Consider the following 24,132-nt stretch of genomic DNA (forward strand, 5'->3'; position numbering starts at 1 on the left):
ACGCCCTTGACATCACTTGCTACTTAATCATATATAATCATTTAACTTTTCATGTAGTTGTGTCTTAAATCAAAGTAGATTGTCAGTTTCTGGCTCATAGTTAACCATAGTGTAGGAGTTCATAAATACAAGACAATGTTCTAAGTCATTCCTTTTGTTCATTCTTAGGGGAAGAAAAATTGTATAAGAAAATATTAATGGCAGAAGATGATAGCATAGTGAAAGGATCCACCAAGAAAATAAGAAAGTGATTAATACAATTCAAGTTAAAACTGTAATAAAAATAATGTATGCTAACTGACATGTTATGACCAAAAAATGAGGTCTTCGTACTAAAAATAATCTGACCTTTGGAATCAGAAATCTTGCCTGGACTTTAATAGCAAGAACATGATATATAGTATAGCAGAGAGATAAGTTATACTAACTCCATTCCCTTAGAGATATATCATCTAACTAACTGCCTATGTTCTGTTTAGTTTTATAAAGCCACATGAGATCATCCATATTCAGGCTTGTTCAACTCTACTCTCGCAAGTAGCAATCAAACAGCTGTCTTCAGTTGCAAGTTTGTGACTCATAATACATTCATCCCAAATGCCCTTCTATATCATGTAGGCCATATCATCATCATTATAATAATAGTAACACTTAAGCATTGTGTACAGCCTTTTTCATCTTCGACGCTTGTTTCAATTGTATGGTGCAATGAAAATATGGCAAGTTGAAAAAACTGAATTTTTTTTTCACTATTCTAAAGAAAGAAATGCTGAAAGGCATAACCCCGATTAGAGTGTACAAACCCAAAGTATTCTCTATATTAGGGTATTTATGCATACAAAGCAAAACTGCAGCGCTTACAATTATAATATTGATACTCTTTCTCCTTTTCACATTATAATAGATGACTAAGACATTATAGAAATACTGTTAATACCATTCTTTTGTGGAGAACCATGTACAACAGTAGCTCTAAGTTATTGCATAAACCAGGTAGCTTGCTGAACTTCATCTTGTGAAAAATAATTATCTTAGTCATTTATGAAACTTTATCAGTCTTGTGACTAACTTAGTGTGTTTGGGTATTATTATTATTTTTTTTATTTCGGTGACACTGTTATTCCCGCCAAACATTGCATTTCCTTTCCTACTAATCTCTTTGCAAATGCTTCCTTCGTGAACTTATATGATGTGCGGTGCCCTCCCCCCACCCATTCCATCTTTGGAGCTTCATCCCTGCTAGCTGCTCCCAACTGTAAAACCCAAAATCATTTGAACTTTCCTGAATTAGGACCCAGGGAGAAGGGGGATAAAGAGAGGCAGATCGCTATTTCCTATCTAGACTAGGATTTTTCTTTGTGAATCAACTACCCGTTATTAATATTTATCATTTATTACCTTATTCAGTTTTATTCCAAGGCTACTATGAGTTTGTCAATATGCTTTACTGGCCAAACTAAGAGTGTTACCTATCTGTTTTGCTGAAAATAATAAATGGTAAGGATTATTATAAGAAATCACTGTCATGAGCCGCTGCCTCCCCTGACTGCCCTTACTCCATGAGGGAGGCAGCTGCAGGCCACTGTTGTGCAGGAAGGGATTTCTGCCATTCTTTTTGTAAATACTGGTCTTCAGCCTTGCTGTGACCCTAAGAAGAGGCTTCTCGGAAACCTCCTTGATATTTTTCTTGTGCTGAGGTATGGATAAGGGAACAAAAATGTACCTCCTTCCCCTGTGTGACCCTTTGTTTATGCAGGGGGTTGGGAACACATGTTTCAATGAACATCTTTCTTGACCCACTATAGATGCTCAGAAGTTTTAATCTGGGTCATGACCCAAGGAAGAGCCAATGGTTTGAGTCAGCTCCTAAGTAACCTTCCATTACAATAGTTGTTTTCAATTTCTCCTAGACACTCCTGTTTTATTACTTATTGGATATGTAATATTTTTGTAGCCATTTCAAAATTTTCAGGCATATTTTGTTTGGGTTTCTTACCTGTAACAATTTATTAAAATATGGGGGCCCATTTGCAAACTATGTTATTCTCGATGATCTTCTTCAATTTTTAAGAAGCTAAAGGAAAATCCACATGCTATCTTCTTTACCTATCTTCATATAACAGAATATATACTGTCATTTAGAGTTTTCTTGGTAGCTTGTCTACTTTTTATTCCACATACTTTGGCTAGCTAATTCAGTGAGGGCTACCTTGGAAGGATAACACTTAATACTTCATTAAAATATGAATATGTTACTGTATTATTTTCTCATTTAGAATTCCTCTGAGCAATGCTAGGGCATTTTTAGAACCACTTTGCAAATATGTTTCTCTATCATTTTCTAAGCCTTATGTATTTATCAGGGTGGGAGCATGTGCCATGGTGCTGGTGAGGAGGTCAGAGAGTGACATGAAGGGAGTTAATTCTCCTCTTCCACGTTGTGGCCTAGGAATCGAATTTAGATCATCAAGTGCCTCTACCTGCTAAGCCATATCAGAAACACTGATTTGAATAATTTTGTCACAGAATTATGAATGGTGCCAATCTCGTTTTTAAATGCTGTAAAAGCCTATATAGGCTTGCATGTGACGTTCCGTAGCAATATCTAAGGCCAGGGAAGCAGGTGTGCTAATTGTGCGTCTTCACCTCACCCTCCTCTCCTCCAAATGCAACCCCTGTCCTCCAGTCTTATCTCCAACTGTGTAGCAGATAACCTGACTCAGCCTTCCTTCCCCTGGTCCCCATGTCCACTGTATCACACAGATCTACCTCTCCAAGCTCCCCTCCCCAGATTCCTTGCTTTATCCCCCCCCCTCCCAATTCCAGCCGACTTTCCCTGGAAACCTACAGGCCACTCCCACCAGGGAAGCAGGTAGGAGAATTGCCAATCTTCCTCTCTCCTCTGCTCTTCAAATACAAACGGTCAGGCTCATCCCAGCTCTCCAGCAGCCCAGGGGCTGCAGCCTCCCCTCCCTCTCAGGGGGATCACAGATATCTTCCCCTCCAAACTCTAAAGGAGACCCCAGGGGAGGCTTCCCTCCAGGACCCAAAATAAGGAACAAAGGACACCCAAATACCTGCTCCTATTGGGAGAGCCTTCATTTAAGCAGGCAAGAAAAGTTAAAGTGACTGCTTTCTTACCCAGGGCAGAAAAACAGCAACAAATGACCTTGCAAGTGTCATTTTTAAGAGGGGAAGGGAAGGTCCATGTCAGAATGGACTGGAATATGGTGGTAAAGGAGATAGGGCACTAGGGAGAAGGAGAGAGGAACAAGGAAAAAGGGAAGGGTATTTGTCCCAGAGAGACAAAGGACTGTCTGTGGAAAGAGGGGAGACAGCTGTGCCCCTAGGCAAATGGTGGCTTTTAGAGGTAAAGGGGAAACCTCCGATTAGAATGAGGTGCTTAATTTTAATTGGGCATGTCAATTAAGTGAATCTAAAAGGACTTTTGAATGCTGGATTTTGGTAATCAGCCTCAGCAGGTAGAAGTGTCCAAATAATGGAATCTAATGGCTTTTAGCAAGGCAGAAGGATTGAGGAGAAGGGCAAGGCCTCGCGGAGCTACATGTTCGGGTGGTCTAGTGTCCCTTCAACTTCACCCATGAATGCTTTCTCCCAGCTACCGACTCCAACAGGCAGGCAGTCTCTAAGAACCCTGGGGCTACTCAAACTAGGCAAGCAAGTAGGCTCATTGTAGATCCTCGGTCACCCTCTTTACTTCCAATCTAACCCCCAGCTCTGTAGCAGACCACCTGCTTCAGCTTACCCCTTCTCTCTGCTCTCAGCTCTAGTCTATCGGGCAGATCTCATCCAACCTTCCTTCAGACTGATCCTTGTAGACCAGTTTCCAACTCCAACAGGCTTTCTCCAGGAAACCTCCATCAGAGCCAGGCCAAGAAGGTAAGCTAAGCAGGTAGACGGGCTTCAGAAATCACTCACCCTCTTTCCTCTGATTCCATTGCTCTAGCTCCATTTCTAGCTCTGTAACAGACTGTGTTGTGACCCCTCTTTACTCTGCCCCGCTTCCCAGAAGAACATGCAGATGCTGGTAGAACACCCTGCTTTTTTCACTTTCCCACTCAGCCCTCCTCCTCCATTCCTAGGCCATCCTGATCCAATTCTTAAGTTCTCAATACCTAGGAACGCATTTTGCCAGGAATCTCTAGTTACTATGTCTATCAGGATCCCAGAAGAATTTCCTATCAGGAGACACATAGCCACCATATTCTCATATGAAACAGAGAGGGCAACAGAAGCTCAGGAACAAAAAACATCCACCCACAAAGATGAGACCAGATATCAGCATCTAACATTAAAGTCTTTCCAAACACAGATAAGTAGACACCAGAGTAAAAACACTATTACTAGCTGGGCGGTAGTGGCGCACGCCTTTAATCCCAGCACTCGGGAGGCAGAGGCAGGCAGATCTCCTGGAGTTGGAGGCCAGCATTCGAGGCCAGCCTGGTCTACAAGAGCTAGTTCCGGGACGGGCACCAAAGCTACAGAGAAACCCTGTCTCGAAAAAAAAAAAAAACACTATTACTATTGATTAACCAGCCAGGACAATATGTTCCCACTAGAGCTCTGCAACCTACCGCTGGAGGCCATCAATATTTCAGCAAAGTTGGAATACAAGACAGATCTTAAAATAACTTTTATGAATATGATAGAAGACCTTAAAGATGAAATAAATAACACTCTTAAAGACATCTGTAAAAATACAAATAGTAGAAGGAAATGAATAAAACAGTTCAAGACTTGAAGTGAAAATAGAAAAAATAAGTTAAATTTAAAAAACTAAGGGTAATCTGGAAGTGAAAATTTTAGGGACCTCAGAGAGGAACCTTAAAGGCAAATCTTCCAACAGAATGCAGAAAAATGGAAGAGCAAATTTCAGGTTGAACAGAATATAGAAGAAATGAATTCTTCAGTCAAAGAAAAGACTAAATCTAGCACCAGACACTACTACGCCCCTCTTGGGAATATACCCAAAGGTCTCTTCATCCTACCACAGAGACATTTGCTCATCCATATTGCTCTGCACATAAAAACAAGAAATTTGAAACCACCAATATTTCTCTCAACAGAAAAATGGATAAAGAAAATGTGGTCATTGTGAAATGAAATATTACTCAGCTCTTAAAACTTGAAATCATGAACTTTACAAGTAAATGGATGGAACTAAAAAAGCTATTCTGAGTGAGGTAACCCATCATATGGTATGTATTTCTTTATATGTGGATATTGGCTGTTAAGTTGATGATAACCATGCTGCAATCTATAGACCCACAAAGGTTGGGTGTAAAGTAATGGACTGGGGGTAAGGAGATCTCCTTAAGAAAGGGGAATAGAAGAGATAGTTATGAATGGAAGGACTGTCAAGCGGAGATGGGGAGGGCAGAGGAGGACAGGAGAGGGAATATGGGGAGAGAAAGCTAAAAATAAGGGCCATTTGAGGGGTAGTATGGAAACTTAAAACAGTAGAAGCTCTCTGAAATATATACATAAATCAAGGAGGTCTAAATAAAATCATCAATATAACAGAAAAAACTGAGCCCCAATATCTTGTCACCAATGAAGCTTCCAGTACCAAGAATGGGTTACATCTAATTGAGTTGTTGGCCAAAGGGGACCCATGGGAACCCCCAAACAAATAGACTGCTGTCAAACTATGGGTTGCTTTCTGCCAACTGACAACAGAGCCCTCATCCTGAGGACAACACCTACACTACTCATTGAACGTGAAAAATTTGATTTAGTTCCTACATAGAGACCTCACCACTCATTCTAGTATCTTATATAAATGAAGGTACTCTGCATGCAACCAAAGGAGAAATTTAACACCAACACAGTCACAGAACCTTTGATCTCAATGGCATCCTGCCTACAAGATACACTACTGCAGTGGTGGTCCAAAGTCTGTGTGGGTAACCAACCAGTATCGGACATGACTGAAGGTGTGTTCTACAAGATTCAGTCAATACCAGACACTGCTTTGGTGACCAAGAACTTGAGACTATAAAGCCCAGAGACTATATAGGCTATATATAACAAAACAAATATATTGTTTTACTAATGATCATAGAGATAAAATGGCTCCCCATGACATTCTGCTATACCCATAGAGTAGTGGGCAAGGGCTCAGTCATCATCAAAGTTCTTCCTGTAGCAGACTGTACAAAGACAGAGACTCATAGCCAGACATTTTGCAGAAGGTAACAGATCTTGGAATACTCAGTCTTGAATGGGGATATTCCTATCAAACTCCTCCCCTTGGGGATCAGAAAACTCAGCCGAGGAGGTAGAAAGAGTATAAGAGCCAGAGAGAATAGACCACACACACACACACACACACACACACACACACACACACACACTCCTCTAAATCAACATGATTGATGCACATAGAAACTCAAAAAAACAGTCAGCATTCATGGGCCTGCATGGATCTGTTGGATCTGTACCAGTTGGAGTCCTTTGCCCAGAGCTGAAAGAAGCAGACACAACTCCCTGTCCCTAACCCAGAAGTTATATTCAATTGATAATTACTTTCAAAAGAAAATTTAGTTTTTGCCAAGGGAGTTTCACTGAGGAGAAGTTAGTTTTAAAGACAGACTGCACACCTAACAGTAGATGGTCAATAGAAAATGAACCCAATGGCATTTTTGGAGCTTCTTTGTACCATAATGTCATGTCAAGATTCTTCCTCTCTTTAAAAAAATAATTTCATTATTTTCTTATTCTTTATTTATATATTTTATTTTTCTCTTTCTCACCCTCAATGTGTTTTACACATATTCTATGGTTTTCATGTTAGTGTTTTTATGGCGTTCTTCAGTGTACAAAGGAGTGAATCTATTTATTTTGCATTTGCTTTAGTTCTTCTATTTCTTTCTGTTCATTTAGTCCAAATTCAATGTGTTGAGTTTATTTTATCATATTTTATATTCTTATGCTTCATATTATTATTACTCCATAGGGACCTGTTTGTTTTCTAATGAGAGACAGAAAGGGGTGGATCTGGATGTGAGGGAAGGTGAGGATGAACTGGGAGGAGCAGAAAGAGGGGATAGCATAATCAGGATATGTTATGTGAGAAAAATAATCCATTTTCAATAAAAAGAATAACAAAATAGCAAAGACTTCTCTTTCAGAGGACTGAGTTTGTTTTGAAGCACCCATGGCAAGGAGGCGGCCTGTAACCTCCTGTAACTCCATCTCCAGGGCGATCTGAGAACTCTGGCCTCTGCAGCCAACTGTATCCACATACACACACCCACCTACAGATACATAATTTTTTCTTCCTCCATCACCTCTCTTCCCAAGTTTCATGGATTAGAATACACATTTTAAAAATTTCATCTTTATTTCAAATAAAGTATCAGAATTTTGGGTCCATGAATTTTACAGATATCCACTTGTGAATCTGTGTCTTTCTACACAAGCTACACTTGACAAACTCATGGAAACTAAGAGTAAACATGGTTATAGTTTTCATCTTTCCAGAAACGATGGGTATAGGCATGGATGGTACAATCTTTTTCAGATGGACAAAATAAACCAAAAAGATGCTAATAACCATCTTCCAATGGTCAGTCATAGCCGAGTCTTGCAATCTGTATTTAACTAAGTAAGGAGAACATGATGCCAAATTGAATAAATATATCATATAAACATGTTACTTTATGACAACAAAACAAATTATCTATTATCTATCTTTTATCTGTCTGTCTGTCTATCTATCTATCTATCTATCTATCTATCTATCTATCTACCTACCTATCTATCTGCCTGCCTGCCTGCCTGCCTGTCTATCTATATGTCTATCATATATCTAATTCTCCATTGAGATAATATAAATGCAGATATGACAGATAGGAAAGATAAAAAGAAATTTTTCTATGATAAACCACATGATATCATCTGGAAAGCATTTTTTAACAGAATGAGATTTACTTTCTTTAGTATCCATTTTGTAAACAATTAGAGGCTGGTGAAGGTATTTTGTTTCTTTTTTATTTTTCTTCTTTCACATCTCTTTTAGGTATCTCAAGAATACTACTTAGTTGTTAGAAATACTTTTATTAGAGTCAAACAATCAGAATTGAAAAGAGCATGAGACTTTCACCTTTTGGGAAAGTGTTGTTGAAATTTCTTTATTCTATTCAGCCTCAGTTTGAATAGCCCCAGTGACAAGAGGGTTGTTGCTTCATAAGGTAGGCAGATCTGTTATTTGCTACTTTTAATTGATTAAAAAAAAAACCACTCCTATGGCTTTCTACTCCATCTTCCATTTGTTTCTAACTATGAATTCTGGACTTTTCCAAATATACCACACACTTCTTACTTCTTGAACACAGTACAATCAGTCTTCTTGTTCGAATCTAAATTTTCCAATGTGATGTAGCTAAGATGGGTCATCATTAGGCAGTCTCCAGTGTGGCATTATCCTTCCATTTCTGTTGCCCACCCCTCAACCACAAGACTGGAAGCAGGTGCCCAGGTGTGCTTTCGTTAGTTGAATATGCAATACTAATATTGTTTTCCTTTAATAGACCACCCTAATAGTACTATTACTCTGTGATGGTTTTCATACCACTAGATAACACTGTACATATATGCTAGCAGATAAAAACATACATTATTTTCATTTATCCTGAACTAGAAAATCATCTAAATGCCACACTGGTTTTCCTTTATGTCCTGATCTCTGACAGCTTAAGTTATTACTGATTAGTAATGTAATAATAATAATAAAAAGGTTAGTTCAGCAACATTTGTTTTTAGATTAACCATGGCAGTAATTAGTGCATTTTTTCCAATTTATGTATGCGCTGTCTACCTGATAACATAATCTTGAATTTGACTGGGAGTTGACAAGTTTCCTTGCATGGAGCTGATGCAATTCGCCTTTTCTCGTTTTAGTGCACCAGGCCATTCACGCCTCACACTCCTGGCGTCTCGCCTGTTGCCCATGATTTCCTGAAGATTACTGACAATGTTTTCATCTCATCTCCACGTTCTTTCGGCACCTTGGGATGTTATTCATCAGGAGACCTGAACTCATTTGAAGTGTTAGGTGCTTTCTGCTATCTCCTCATCTATTCTGGAATTCAATTCCCTCCTAACGATGTTTGTTCTAACCTTCCAGTTTTTAGATCATGCTTCTTGATAGAGAAGTTGAGGAAGAAAAGCTGAACAGTTCTCCTTATGTTTCGTCTGACATTACGACATCTTTCCTAGGCAGTGAATACAGCCCTTGTTCCGGCTCTAAAACCAAATACTGATACTAACAAAAACAATACAAGGCTATCTTTATTATTAGTATTTTTATAATTAATGATTAAAGTACTAATAATGTTAATGATTGAATTAATTAGATTTCCTTATACCATGAAAACTGGAGAATCCTTAAAATAAAATTTCTTGAAAGAGCTGGCATATGGGAAAAAAATCTATGATGAAATAAAAATTCTGAATTTTTCTAAGCAATGTGAAGATCTCCAAAGATATATTATTTTTATTTTAGTTCTGAAATTTGGTTACTCCAAAATCAAGAGCTGGTTTTGTTTTTAAACCAATGAATACAGTTTCATTGTGCAATCGTTTCAACCTTTATTAGTGATTTGAAGTTCATGTTTAAAAGTCCAATTTTCAAACATATTCTGCAAGATTATAAAAGTTGTTTCCTAAACCCTTTGAAGATTTTGAAATTTTGTAGCAAAGACTCTGTGCAAACACTGTAGAGACATGAACTTGTGAGCAACTGAATCTGGCTTTTCCGTTTCTGATCTCAGAATAAAGACAAATGTTTTAATGCCTTTAAAATACTTTTTAAGCAGGGTACAGGACACGTTATTTTTTTCTACTTAAAATTTAAAAGATGATATGCATTGATTTCTTAACATATGGTTAAATAGATTTATTTACACGGACTTTTATATACCAAATAGGTGTAAATATGTATACATTTACATATAATTTCTGTCTAAAAGAAACATTAATTAGCTGCTCAGCATACAAATAGACACTTTCATTAACTCATTTAAAAACTACATACAAACACACACACACAGACATATATACTTGTATATATATGCACACAAACATTTTGAGTTTCTGTATAAAGTGTTAATGTTTTAGAGAAATAAGAACTTATTTTCATATATCAACATCTGCCAAAATAATGTATTTTCAGAGAAAATTGTTGAAAAGTTTAGACTTCCTAAATATATATTTAAAATATATGTAACACATTAATAAAATAACACAGTACTGAATATTAGTTTCTCATGTTAAAAATTTGCTTTTATTGTCTTTCCATGAAAGTTCTAGGCAAATTTTATTATATTTAATTACAATTACTCCAAAGCTAAAATTATATACAATATTGGGCCATATTTCAAAGTCACACCTAAGAAATCATCATGGTTTGACTAAATGAAATTAATAGTAACTGAACAGCAGGAATGCTTATGACCCTGTGTATCTAAACATATAATGAAATATCTTCTACAACATCCAGCAGTTAAGAAGTTATGGAAAGGCTTATACACAATGATGGATATCTTCCTGCGATGTATGGAAGGTTATCACCAGACACCAGGAGATACTACTAAACACTCGCCAACAGTCCATGGGATTTAAGCCTGTTGCCTGCAAAGACATTCTCCTGGATCAGGCTCAGTCCCAGTGGACTGTCAGCGTGACTTATGTCACCCTTGCTCTCTCGGTGCCCTTGTGAGTCTACCTCCGTGTGGTTTTATTTACTTCTCCACTTGCTTGCATACTTTTCCCCTACTTGGTCAGGTTGCCGATGCTCCAATGACCGAGTATAATCTATTTTGTTTATCGCTGACATGTGCAGTTGTCAGGGAGAAAGCATCCTGGGATTAATTCACCTTTGGCAAACCGCGGTCTTTGGGTAGCCACTCAGCAGAACGAGGTTAACTCTGGTGTAGATTCGTTTGATTCATTCTGTATCACGGCTGTAAACTGCAGGCGAATAACTTTCCAGTCATCTCACATTTACTATCAATGGACACCAGGAGGAAGAACCCAGGCCGTGTGCCATGACATCACAGCTAAGTGTCCTTTGCTCACAACTGTGTCTTCCTTAGTGCCTAGCAAACAACAGTTGCGCAAACATCCTCAATACATCATTTAACAAGTAAAAAGAATTTATCACTACATGAAGTTTTAACGGCTTTCGTGTTCCACCAATCAGATAGAAATTGTGTCAAGAACGAGAATAATTTAACTGTTTCTATTCAGCTATATGTTTAGTTTTCTGCATCTTGTTCTGCACCTTGCTGCGAAGCACCCAAGTCAAGGTTGGGGGTGGCTCACAACTGCCTATATAAGTCCAGACCTGGGGGGATCCAACACCTCTAGCCTCCAGAAACACGTTCATTGACATGTGCCTCACTTCACATAGACAAAACTAAGAACCAAGCTAAGTATTTTGAAAGAAAAGATCAAAGTCTATATAAATGCTTGAGCCCAAATGGTGTGAAGGCATACGAAAGAACAAACCCAGTAAACCCCCTTACTTCCTGGAATTTATATTCAATATTTTCATCCAAAAGGCTTAGACTATAATAACTATGCTACCTAAATATCTGCTAAAGGACTGTTCATTGCCTAGATGATTATAAAGATGAAATTCCCATCCATGTCTGCAAATATTCAATACTTAGAATTTTGTGAAATACTGTGTTGTTTCACTAATCAATCACCTAAACTTAAATTTTCTAGGTAAAAAGCAACTTTTATTTGTAACAGTCACAATTAGTGACATTACACAAATTTGGAACAACGCCTTAGTGAGTTTGTTTTATGAGAGTACCACCCATTGGTGTGTGTGTGTATATATATATATACACAAACCCACGGTCATCATAAATATTTATATATTTACAATATAAGTTTTATATGCATATATGTATGTATATGCTTCACGTAACAAATCAATTATTTCAGATACATGGTTAGTACATTTTTTGCAGATGAACAAAATGAAATACATTAAAACAAAATGAACAACAGTGAAAACATCTAGCTAGTCAACAACTAAGTAGATTTTTACCTCAGAGTTGCCTGAATCCAAGGCCCATGGGTAAGATCACAATGCCTACAACTAGTCCTGTATTACCAGCAAAGCTTTCAGGAAATTAACCTTTTGAGTGTGGCCCCTGAAGGGATGCTAAGGCTACCGTGTTACATTGCATCTGGATTCTTTAGGTACTCATCTTAGGAAATGCCACTGAAACCTGATACAATTTTCAAGGCCAGGGAGAAAATTAAATGCTGTGTAAAATTACCGACATCACCAACATACACTGCGTTCTTGGCTTGGACGCGACAGTGATTTCTATTGCACTCAATGTGAGCTATCTAACAGGAGACTGTGAGTTTGAGTCTCCTTAAGAAATTAATATTCCTGCTCTCAAACTAAAATGATTGCCAAATCCCATAGACATAAATCTTCCTGGAACCCTGCTGCACTGGAATTTGTTGAACATACTCTCCAGAAACACTCACTTCCCTAGGCTCCCCAACCCCCAACCCCCTTGTCCTCCGTACCTCTGACAGCTCTCAGTTTCTTTCCGTTTATTAGTGTAGTCTGTAATGCCTGCTAAGCACAGTCCTTCTATATAATCATGTTCCTTGTCATGATACAATGAAATGTATGATAGGGGCTTTCATATCTCCATCCCAACCATTCTTAGTGTGTGTGTGTGTGTGTGTGTGTGTGTGTGTGTAAATTCAAATACCCAATGAACATTTTTTTTATTTGAGTTTCCTAAAGTAATGCCATATTTTCTTGTAACTAAAATTCTAGTCTTTTTCTGCTTAGGTCACTATTGCTCACCATTTAATGAATCCATTAAATTGGTTAGAAGGAAAATTGGTTAAAAGTAATTCAGCCGATCGATTGGGTGGCTCATTGATTATCTTCTTGATGTTGGATATAGAGCATACTTTGAACTCAATTCCACCTCATCTTATTGTCTTCAGGCTTTTGATTCTAGAATAATGAAAACTGACCTTGTCTTCTGCTTAAAGTGTTTTATCAAACAATGGAGGAAATTTTATATTTCTTCAAACAACTTGCCTTTTCCACAGGAGCCTAATCCCTACCAGCATCCCAAGACTTAGGAAATCTTAGACTTTTAGCCACACAGAGCTGTTCTCATGTGTCCCCTTGCACATAAAATTTCCTCAGACTTATGTCATCATGGTGATTCCTCACAAGCTCATGGGTGATGCTCACTTGTTCATGCGTGATTTCGGCGTCTACAGCACCATCATTTCAATGTAAAAGAACATGTCTTTATGGAAAGCCTAAAACAGTGTTTGCATATACTTTATATTCAATAATCATTTGTTGCGTTAAAATGAATATTCTCTACTATTCCATTCTCCATTTTAAATGTAAGTCAGCCTCTTGAAGGAAAATATGAGTATACCCATCATACCTTTAATAGAAAATTACAGAGTAAGTTTGAAACATTTGGAACCACTTTCAGAAACAGTAACAGAAAATGATTCAAGAAATTAATTAGAATTATTCTTTGTTCCACATTCGGCTCATGGTTCTTAGATAAATACCCCGTCCTTAAAAAAAAAACCCTGACAATATGGAAAAATATATCATATTATGTGACAGTAATGCTACCTTGATGAACAAATTTATAATTATAACTGTCTCATAGGACAAAAATGAAAGGCATAAGTGGGAAGTATACTAGTTAATGTCATAATTTATTCAAAAGCATTGAAATGTAAGAAAAGAAACTAATAAATAAAAACATTCTTTCTAGCCATCTTTAAATTAACCAAAGCACTGCTGCTAACAAAAGTGGCATTACTTTTAAACAATTTTCTCTTGTTCACAAACGAGATGCCTTATTTGAAAGGTGTAATAAATTTAGTCAAAACACTGTGATGTCAGCTACAATCACAGATCAGGTTAAAAAAAAATAAAGTTTGGATTTCATTTTGGCTGTGTCTGTCGAGATGACTTATTAAAATGTGAAAATGCGAACACCCTTTCATTGTAGATCAACAGCTACATATTTCTCCCTGCTCCTGCAACATACTGGGGGAAAATTCATGATTGATGGCTTGTAGAAAGATTAAGAAGGAGGAAAAGAAAATGCTACACTTACTTCACTACAGGCAGACTGACCTTTCCTGAAACAATATTCTTCAAGTTGTTTGCATGTAGGAAAACCCAATTGCTTTTAAGTTTTTCTCTTCATGAGAAAATATAATGATAAATACTTGGGTATATAAACAAAGGATCCTCATGGACATGTCTAATTTTCCTCCTTAAGTTAAGGCACTTCTGGGGGTTTCCAAAGTTGTTTGAAATGTAAGAGCTTCATCTCGTAGTGCTTCGGCATGTCGTAAATACAAGCCAAACCAGTTCCTATTGAACAGCAGTTTACACTATTTTCTGATGTAGGCAACACTTTCAATTTCTTTTTTCTTTTCTTTTCTTTTCTTTTCTTTTCTTTTCTTTTCTCTTCTCTTCTCTTCTCTCCTCTCCTCTCCTTTCCCTTTCTTTCTTTCTTTCTTTCTTGCTTGCTTGCTTGCTTGCTTGCTTGCTTCCTAGCAGCCCAACCACAACACTTTATACAATTTGCCCTTATAATTTAAGGCTGTGCTTCTTCTAATTTTTCAGGTGAATTTCCTAATTCTCTCCACCTATGTTCTTTTGAATGGGGAAGGGACTGCCCCTAAGCCTTGGGCTCCTTTTCCTCTCCTGCAGATGGCATGTTTTCTGTGAAAGATTCTTACTGCTTTGTAGAATTCAAATAAGCTTGCTTGACCCACTTTAAATGTTTACAAGGGGGCGGGGGGGGGGGAGAAAACATCTTAGAGACAGCTGCTCTAAAGTAAGTTGTTCAGGTGGAGTTTAGATCCTGATACACCACAGGATGATAATGTTGTTGAAGGACACTTAACGATGTAGATATATTTAATCTGGGTTTGATAGGAGCTGAAAACAATGCTGCTTTCTGTCTCAAAGAAATAGAGATAAAATTACTACGGAGGGCCACTGGCAACACTTTGTTTTCTGGATAACTTTCTCCATGGAGTATTTAAACCGCAAGCGTGAGGGGGAGGTTCAAGTGTTTGCCTTCGCTGAGACCCCAGGCGTCTCCTAGATATAATTCTCCACCGTAAAATGGCTAATCAGCCCAGTTTACCTCATCTCCCATCTCCACAGAGGACAGTTTAATTAAAGCATATTTTCATCCACGGGACATTTTTATCTAAGACTATTTATGAAGTACATCATGAAACAAAGTAGCCAACAAGAATGAAACAAGGAAGAAGGAAAAAAAAGAGGGTTCTTAGAAAATTATGTTCTCACTGAGATTTATATCAGGAAATTTAAAGACAGAAAAACTAAACTTAAGGATAAAATATTATTTGCAGGTTGTCCTTTTAAATGAATTTTCTAAGAAATACTAAATCAACGTTTCATAAAGGTGAGGGTGGGCATTTCAAGGCTCTCTCTATTTTTTTTTTTTTTTTTTGTAAAGCGGTTAAAACAAAGCTTAAAGAAACACAAAATTATTTCATCTTTGGACAGGACCAAAAAGTAAAGTACAATTCTTTCTTAAAACTATAGAATTATATAGAATAGCACAAAGAGCACAAGAAGAGTTGAATATTTTATGAGTGCTGTTTTACTCTTAAAACTTCAGGACAGGTCAGATTTAAGTAGATACAACTTAATGAAAATATTAATGATGCTAAAGTATTTTTTAGTAACTCAAGTCAACCTAAGGGAATAACTTTTGCTGGAGAAGGAAAATGTATGGCAATTTGACAGCAGGATGTAGCATACCCAGGTTTCGGTGTGTTTAAATAATTAAGAGTAGTATAATTGCTGGATGTTCATTTAAATAGCAACCAAAACATACTACATTCCACTCCATGTAAGTTATAATAACAGATTGCATAAAAAAAATCCCATCCTTCTACTATGAATCTATAACCCTCCATACCTCCTCCAGGTGCAATCATTTCCGATTCTCCTGCCTTCACTGACGTTTTCCTTTCTCTCCGGACACTGGAAAAAAAGACTAATGAAAGGAAATTATGAAGAACTTCCCCCCACTAATTCAACTAGTCGTGTTAAATGTATTGGCTAAAGTTGTCAGGTGTAATCTTCTACCTGAAGCCATCATCACATTTGACACTTGTGATCATGGGTTGATTGTGAAATTTTTTTGAAAGAAAGAGCTATTTAGAGAAACACAAGGATGCATACAGAGTCATCACAGTACATACTTACAACAAGTGCTAGACAAACCTTAGCTATGATGACGATGGTGGTGACGAGAAACTGATGACGTCATGCTAATAAAAGCCGAGTGTATACGGTACAGGTAGTTTCTACGCTCATGTGTCCTAATTGCAAGTAATATATACTTATAGTGAATAGTTTACAAATGTTCTTGTCTGAGAACTTATAGTAGGAACATATAAAACATGTACATATATACTAGCAATTAATATCTTTAATTAGGCAGATTATATTTTAAGTAAACTCACAGAAGTTGGATTTTCATTTTTCAAGTCATCAATGAAGCATTTAGCTTCAAAGTTTAAAATGATTTCTTGTGAACATGTAGCACAAATACAGTTGTTTCGCATCTAAAGTTACTTAGCAGTCAACTGTAGCAAAACTTTAACGTTATGTAAAGTGGCCTTATGTGCAAGGAGAACAACTCATCTCTGCAATGACTGTTTGGCATATTAGTTGTGCTAAATTCATTTTAAAGCCCTTAAAAGTCACATGTCAGGTTAAACACACTCTTCTATTCCTCAGAAAAATCACAGAACTTTGAAGAGTTGTGCTGCAAACTGACTGATTTTAGTTTAGTTTTTAGTCATGTTTTCTTTATTCCTTCTTTGTGAATCAAGTTTCAAAATCTGCCCGACGAGCTTTGTTCTTGGGGGAAAAAATATATGAAGCTACAGCAAATGATTGCTCAGAATCATTCTGTTATTAGACCTAGCAGAGCACACTTGTCTCATTCTCTTTTTCTTTGGTTTTTACGTGGTGGGACTGTGAGGTTCTGAAGTGAACAGTTTATGCTTCCTGTGAAGGCATTTAAACACAAAACAGAGACAGCGTGGTCTGCTAGATCTTTGATACGTCCACTATATTGTATTCATATTGTATAGGGAAACAGTGGTTTTGGCTAGCTCTGGAAGACACATTAGAGCTATAGTCTGTGGACTGGGACATTCTGGATGTATTTGCCAATATTTCAATCAGAGTAAAATCTTTATTACATAAAACAATCATTCTTCAGGCAAGACTTTTTCAAGTTTATTTTTCTCCTGTTGTTATTTGATTGTTTGTTTTTTCATTCAAAACAATGTTGTAAAGAAAGGAACTATTACATTCTAGTTTTGAGGGAAATAAAAGACAATTAAAGCAGTCCAGGTAATTGGTCAAAATTGAAGTTTTTATCAAAAATATGAAAACATTTTTATTAAAAATATCATCATATTTCTTTTGAAAGAAAAAACCTTACCAGTTTCAAATTATATCTTGTCTTCTTGAAAATTCTTTATAAAGGTATGAGTAAATATTGATATCTCTAATAAAATCCATACACCTGGTCTCAAGTGACTAAATCAAACTGCTTAGTGTGTTTTGGACAGAGTAGCTGTCCCAGTCTAGAAAGCTTCGGTTTGAGACGACGGGAATGGTGCGAATTGTGATAGGAACAGGACACGACACTTCACACCAACAGTATTCATGAAAAACACATACAAGAATAACATCATTCTCTGGTTAACTTTTAGGTCCACTAAGGTACTGGCCCGAAACAACAGTTCATAGAATAATTCCGTTTACCCTTCCAATAGTGGTCATGTCTTTAGAAAGGGTGCCACTGTAGTGGGGCTGCTTTTTAAATGTTGTCAGCTACTTAGAATGATGGGGCAGTCTTTGTTTGTCAGTTCATTAATTTATTTAAGATGTGTGTATGGTCAAATTCATGAAGGCAATAAATCTCTTTTGTAGAGACAGATAATTACTTTAACATGGCAAGACACAATGACACAGAGCATAATACAAAGCGGGCTTAGCATATGCATGATAGGAAACAATAGCATCCAAGTATTAATAGCAAATGCAAAACAGTTCTCAATTACATAATCATTGAAGTGAACACATTTAGAAGCTGAGCATTTGATATTTTCTCCCTCTAGCAAGCTTGCCTTCTTGCGAGATATTTTTCCCACATTAAAATTCCGCTAATGCCACCGTATTCAGATCTCTAGGGAGCCCTTTCCCCTCTTGAAAATATTTTGGGGTTTCACAAAAATCGTTTGCCTGTCTCACTGGATTGAACCTCAAAGACTCCTTTGACGCAAGTGTTATTTTGACCACGTGAACATGGTTTCCATCTTTTAACTAGATTAAAACATGCATGAACAAACTGCTCATTGAACTTTAATGCTGCTTTGTTGCTTTGATGGCTTACAGATTTCTTTTTCATAGACGCTCCCCCCATACATTCTAAAAGTGAAATGATACATTGTAATTTGAATGATAATTTTGTTTTGATGATTTAATTGATAGCAGACAGAGGGGCAGAATCCTTGCTTTTTCATTTATGTTTTTTCCCCCTGCTGAACAGATGAGACAACGCGGAGTCTCCTCAGCATCTGTAAACAGTTAAGGGATGTTACACTAAACTGTACTTCCTTTACCTTCACCCCAGCTTTCTCGGGGAGCTACATGGTAATCCTGATTCAGAAAAAGAGCAACTTCTCCTTGTCAGTTAGAATCCTTGCCTTTTTTTATTGTTGTTGTTGTTAGTTTAAGTGATGATTAAAGGCAATCTGCCCATGTTCCTTTTCATGACGCCAGGGAAAGTCTTCCCAAAGTCTTTGCTTTGCTTACTTCGCATAAGCAGTGATGAGAGTGGTCTCTCACCCACCCCTCTCTCTCTCTCTCTCTCTCTCTCTCTCTCTCTCTCTCTCTCTCTCTCCCTTCCCATCTCTCTTTCTTCCTCCTTTTTCTCATGTCTCTTTCCCATCTGTCCCTTTTTGTTTTCTCTCAGAACATGACTTCTAATCAGCTTGCTTGATTCTCTACAGAACCATATCTTAGAAGACCTCTTTGTCTTCTAGTGAACACGTAGGGGGAAAGACAAAGGGGAGAGCACAGCTGTTCAAACTTGCTCCACCTCTGCGGCATCCAAGGTGAGATACATTAGGGTTTCTCAGTCATTAAGAAGATTAGATAGCATAGCAAATGGACTGTGGCTTCCAATGTGGAGTACCCTCGATAGACAGACAAAAATTAATTTTGCTACCAAAATGTCTCTGTTGGCTTCAGTCCTAATAGGAGATTAGAGCTAGCTAACAGAAACATTCAACCACAAACTGAAAAACAAATCAAACAAGCTCATTAAACACTGTTTGGTTATCCTAACACATCTAGGGTCAAAGACTGAGAAACGCTATACATTTCGGTTGACCTAGTCCCTTGAGTTTTAGCACCTAGTTTTCCATTTATGGAATGACTCAACCTTGGGAAGTTATACAAATTCCCTAGACAAGCTGGTTTTTCTCTAAATCTACTTTCTACCTTCTCCTCTCTACCGGTATCCCATCACACCAGAAAGTTTGTATTATTGCTAGTTGAGAAGATGATACTACTGCTGTTTTCAGTAAAGTGTGCGTTGTTGTTATTTGTTTTTGTTTTTGTAAAATATAAAGAAATTTAGAGAGTTGGAGAAATGGCTAATTCAGTTAAATGCTTGCCACGTAAGCATTAGGACTTGGCTTCAGATTCTCGGCATTTGAGTAAAAATCCAGGTCTAGCAATGTAAACCCGTAATCCCAGTAACGGAGAGATAGAGAAGCAGAAAGATCTCTCAGGTTTCTTAAACTGCCAGAGTAGCTAATTCAGTAAACTATATAGGTTCAGGTAGAGATCCTGCCTTGAAAGAGTAAAAAGAGCCTTGATAGAAGGCGGCTCACGGTTTTGGCCTAATGAATGGACTCCCATGAGTACATACCCTCATCCCTCACACACAGAAATTTGTAAGAGGTAGAAACAAAGTTGGGGCACAGTCTTCAATAAAGGTTTATAAATCTTTTGAAAAGTTCCTCTCAAATGTTTCCCTTTGTTTAAAGCACAATTGACATATCGTATGTAGATAGAATGCACGTACGTTGTCAGCTGGAAGGCAGGTCACAAGCTGACACACTCGTGTATCCGATATTAGGATCAAGAAACAGAACAATACAACATCTGGGAAGTCCCTCTCAGAGTCATTCTGGTACCAGCTAGTACTGCAGCTATCATTAATTCCTGTTAGTTAAAGAAATTATTAATTTATTATAAATTACATATCCATTTTAAAAGCTGAATCAAAAAAAATAACACTACTAGTCATTTCAAACTCTCCCAATCCTTTCTCTCAAATGAAACTCTTCTCAAGAACCACAGTTATCATCTCTTTATTTTTATTTTCCTGATTTTGACATGTTTGCACGAATCTGGTATTTAATTTTGATAGCTCTGATAATTCTCTGAGTATCTTCACACAAACATGTGTGGAATATTGATTTATGATTATTCATTATTGTTGAGCTTTATCATTGGCATTGAATATTGACAACATTCTTGTTAAAAAAGCCTGCAAGAAGCAAGAGTCAAAATGTGTTAGACAGAGGTATGGAAGAAAAACCAAATCAGTAGCTTTCTCTTTCCTTGATCTCCTAAGGAGGCCCCAGAATGGAAGCAGCAGAGAAAAAAAAATTAACTAACTGGATGCTCCGTCCAGGCCAAGTTTTTGATTTCGGACAGATAGATTTGTATTGTCCGTGCTTGTACAAAAACTACATTGTCCACGTAGTGTACAAATGAACGGAGAACTCCAGTCTCTAACCCTGATAGTCCCCTTTTCCTTGTAAAGAACGTTTATACATCACATCATTAAACAACAACAAAAAAATGAGCAAAATATAAACAAGGTAGGTGAGATGACAGTGAGGGTGGTCTTTATTAATTCTAAATTAGGAGATGTGATTGCCTCAAGAACAGACAGAGGATGAGGATGTGTTCTTTTACCATTGGCATTTCAGTCACAAAAGTCTAAGATATAGGGACAGAGTGATTGGAAATTGTGAAAGAAAAAAAAGAAAAGAAAGAAGAAAGGAAGGAGGAAAGAAAGAAATGAAGACTACACAAATCGAGAGAGAGAGAGAGAGAGAGAGAGAGAGAGAGAGAGAGAGAGGAAAACAGCTCTCCCCACCAAGCATGCTTGTTGTGCACATGTATTTCTTTTGGCAAAGTTTAGACATGTCTTTCTAGTTAACAAATGTATTCTGCTGTCAGCTCCTTTAAAGAATTATACTTCAAGTTTCATGCCAAATAACCTCTTTAAATATTAATAAATAACTCAAGGTATCTTAGAGAGTCTGTGCTTGAGGAATTATGCTAATATTTTCAATGGAATTGACAGAGGGAAACCCTCTTTAGGTATCTGTTCCCAGGAACAGGCTTCTCCAAAGGGAGCCTCCAAACTGTTGCTCCCCTACTTCCAGGGAAGCGGGAAACAAGTCGGTTTGCTTTATCCCTTGTTGTGCACAGACCCACTGAAGGCCCCTTCTGAACTGTGTGGTTTCACTCTTAGATTCCTCCATTGTTAATCCAAACCAGGCTGTCCTGTTCCTCACTGTAAGACCAGAAGAATGACATCAGCTGCTTAGAAAAATAAGAAGAGAGTCCTACGTAGATGGTTGGAAGAATTCAGTAAATCCAGTTCTACCACCTGTGGCCATGTGTTGGGTACTTTCTGGATTCTGGGGTTAATCCTTCTGACAAGGAGTGAATAGCTTCAACTGCAGTCATGGTAACCTGATTAGGTGTTCACAGGGTTTTATCTCAGTCAGCTGATTTTATTTTCTTGCCCCCCCCCACATGCACCAAGGCAAAAATACTGTGGTTTTTTTTTTTTTTTTTTTTACCCCTCATTGGTCTAGGTTATCTTTATATCATTCCATGTATTCTCTTTGACAGATCATCCTTCCCACATTAACTTTGTCCAAGAGATACAAACAACTTTGGAGATATCCATCAGCCACATTTCATGATGTCACATGGGACTGGAATGATTGTCAGAGAGCCAGGATGCGATGCAGAAGGATTATCTGGAGTGACGTTGTGCCTTAGCCTTCTGGGTTGGAAAGCAGTAGGGACAATGTTGACTCTAGCTCTGGCATCCTCCAAACACTCTCTCAAGTAAGAACATAACATAATCTTAGCTCTACATACCCCATCCATCTGAAGAGGAATTGAAAATATAAATTAATTCCTATTTAGTTACATTTATCTTCCATAGTGAAATTAATGACCTTCAGTAAAATCACATTTAGGGGGCTGGAGAGATGGCTCAGAGGTTAAGAGCATTGCCTGCTCTTCCAAAGGTCCTGAGTTCAATTCCCAGCAACCACGTGGTGGCTCACAACCATCTGTAATGAGGTCTGATGCCCTCTTCTAACCTGCAGTTGTACACACAGACAGAATATTGTATACATAATAAATGAAAATAAATATTAAAAAAATAAAATAAAAAATAAAATCACATTTACTATTTAAATGTTTCAAATTTTGTTTTGCTTAGAATTGAGAGTAGAGTAAGGCATACAAACTATTATTAAAGGTTGGAAAATTAATATACTATAATAAAACATCTAATTTGATAATACTTGGCTACTATATGCTAAATATGGGTGTTATTTCTGTACGTTGCTATTTCTGAGATCTGTTTGTCTCTGTTAAAAGCCTTTAACACTAACTGAGAAACTTTTCGTACCAACCACTCATTCTCCACCAGTCTGGGAACCAACTAGCTTTCCCATACTTTAATGTAGTTCTGACACTCACTGCCCAGATAGCATCAGATGCCACAGGTAAGAACCACTTCACTTGGCAGTCACAGGCCCAGACCATATCACTCTGACATCTACCCAAACAGCTATCAAGTAGAAGCTCTCATTATTTTGTCTTTGAGTTTAATAATTTCGTACCGTAGTCCATGTCTCTAGGGCAGCTCTTTATGTTCTACTGGGGGTTGATGCTAGAACACATTAGAAATGACACAAATGATCATGCAGGGTGAAATCAGAAGACTCCTTAACACAGAAACCTCAGGACCTCTGGAGACTGAGCCTGTCCCTTGTGACATGTGGGTGTGTCCGCCATGAAAGCCCTCTGAACACTAACAATGAGAGGTCTGATGAAGGAGAGTTTTGGTCCTTCGTGATTAATTCAACTTTGCTCTCTCATCCTTTGCTAAAGGTCTAGTTGTGGGGTTGAATCCTACCCTCTAATCACATGGTTAGCAGTGCTGGCATCCATCCTCCATCTAAAATTACCTAGGGATTCATCAAGAGTCGCTAGCATAAACTCAGGATTTGATGAAAGGGGTTATTAAAAGTAACCAAGGACCATCCTCTCCCTCATCTATCTCAGGAAGTTCTCAGGCTTTAAAAAACTTCTATTTCAAGACCCAGAGGCAAAGACAAGATAGCTTTTTTTTTTTTTTACAGGATTTTTACATCCCAGTTAGATTCTGTTCAGCTGCTAAGAACAATCAATTTGAGAATCTGGGAGCAGTGTTTGGTTCTCGCTCAACAAGGTCACATCAGCACCAGCGTATGAAGATGCAGCATTATGCGCTGTGTGTTTCCATTCGTGTTTTAAAGATTTCTTCAATTTGAAAGATATTTTGTTTAATGCAATCATTTTAAAGATCTCTTATTTAATGATATTTGATATCTTATTTAATGTAGTGTCAATTTATGAACATTGAACTTATGGCCAAAAACATTGTAGCTCATCCTTTAATGAATCTTATCTAACTCATTTATTTTTTATAGGCAGTGCACATAATACTTTAGTCTTTTCTGTGGGGCCTCTGAATCAATGAAATCAACTACAGAAAAAAAAAGCACATAAAAATGACACTGTTTATTGTGTGGAAACTGAAACCGGAAGGCATAACGTTTCCATGCTTGACTCAACTGAGAATCTCTTGCAATGTTTGCTGTTTTACACATGTCTGCAAA

Source organism: Alexandromys fortis, unplaced genomic scaffold, assembly GCF_014885135.2.
Source record: "Alexandromys fortis isolate MF-2015 unplaced genomic scaffold, M_Fortis_MF-2015_v1.1 scaffold_17, whole genome shotgun sequence".
Classification (NCBI taxonomy): domain Eukaryota; kingdom Metazoa; phylum Chordata; class Mammalia; order Rodentia; family Cricetidae; genus Alexandromys; species Alexandromys fortis.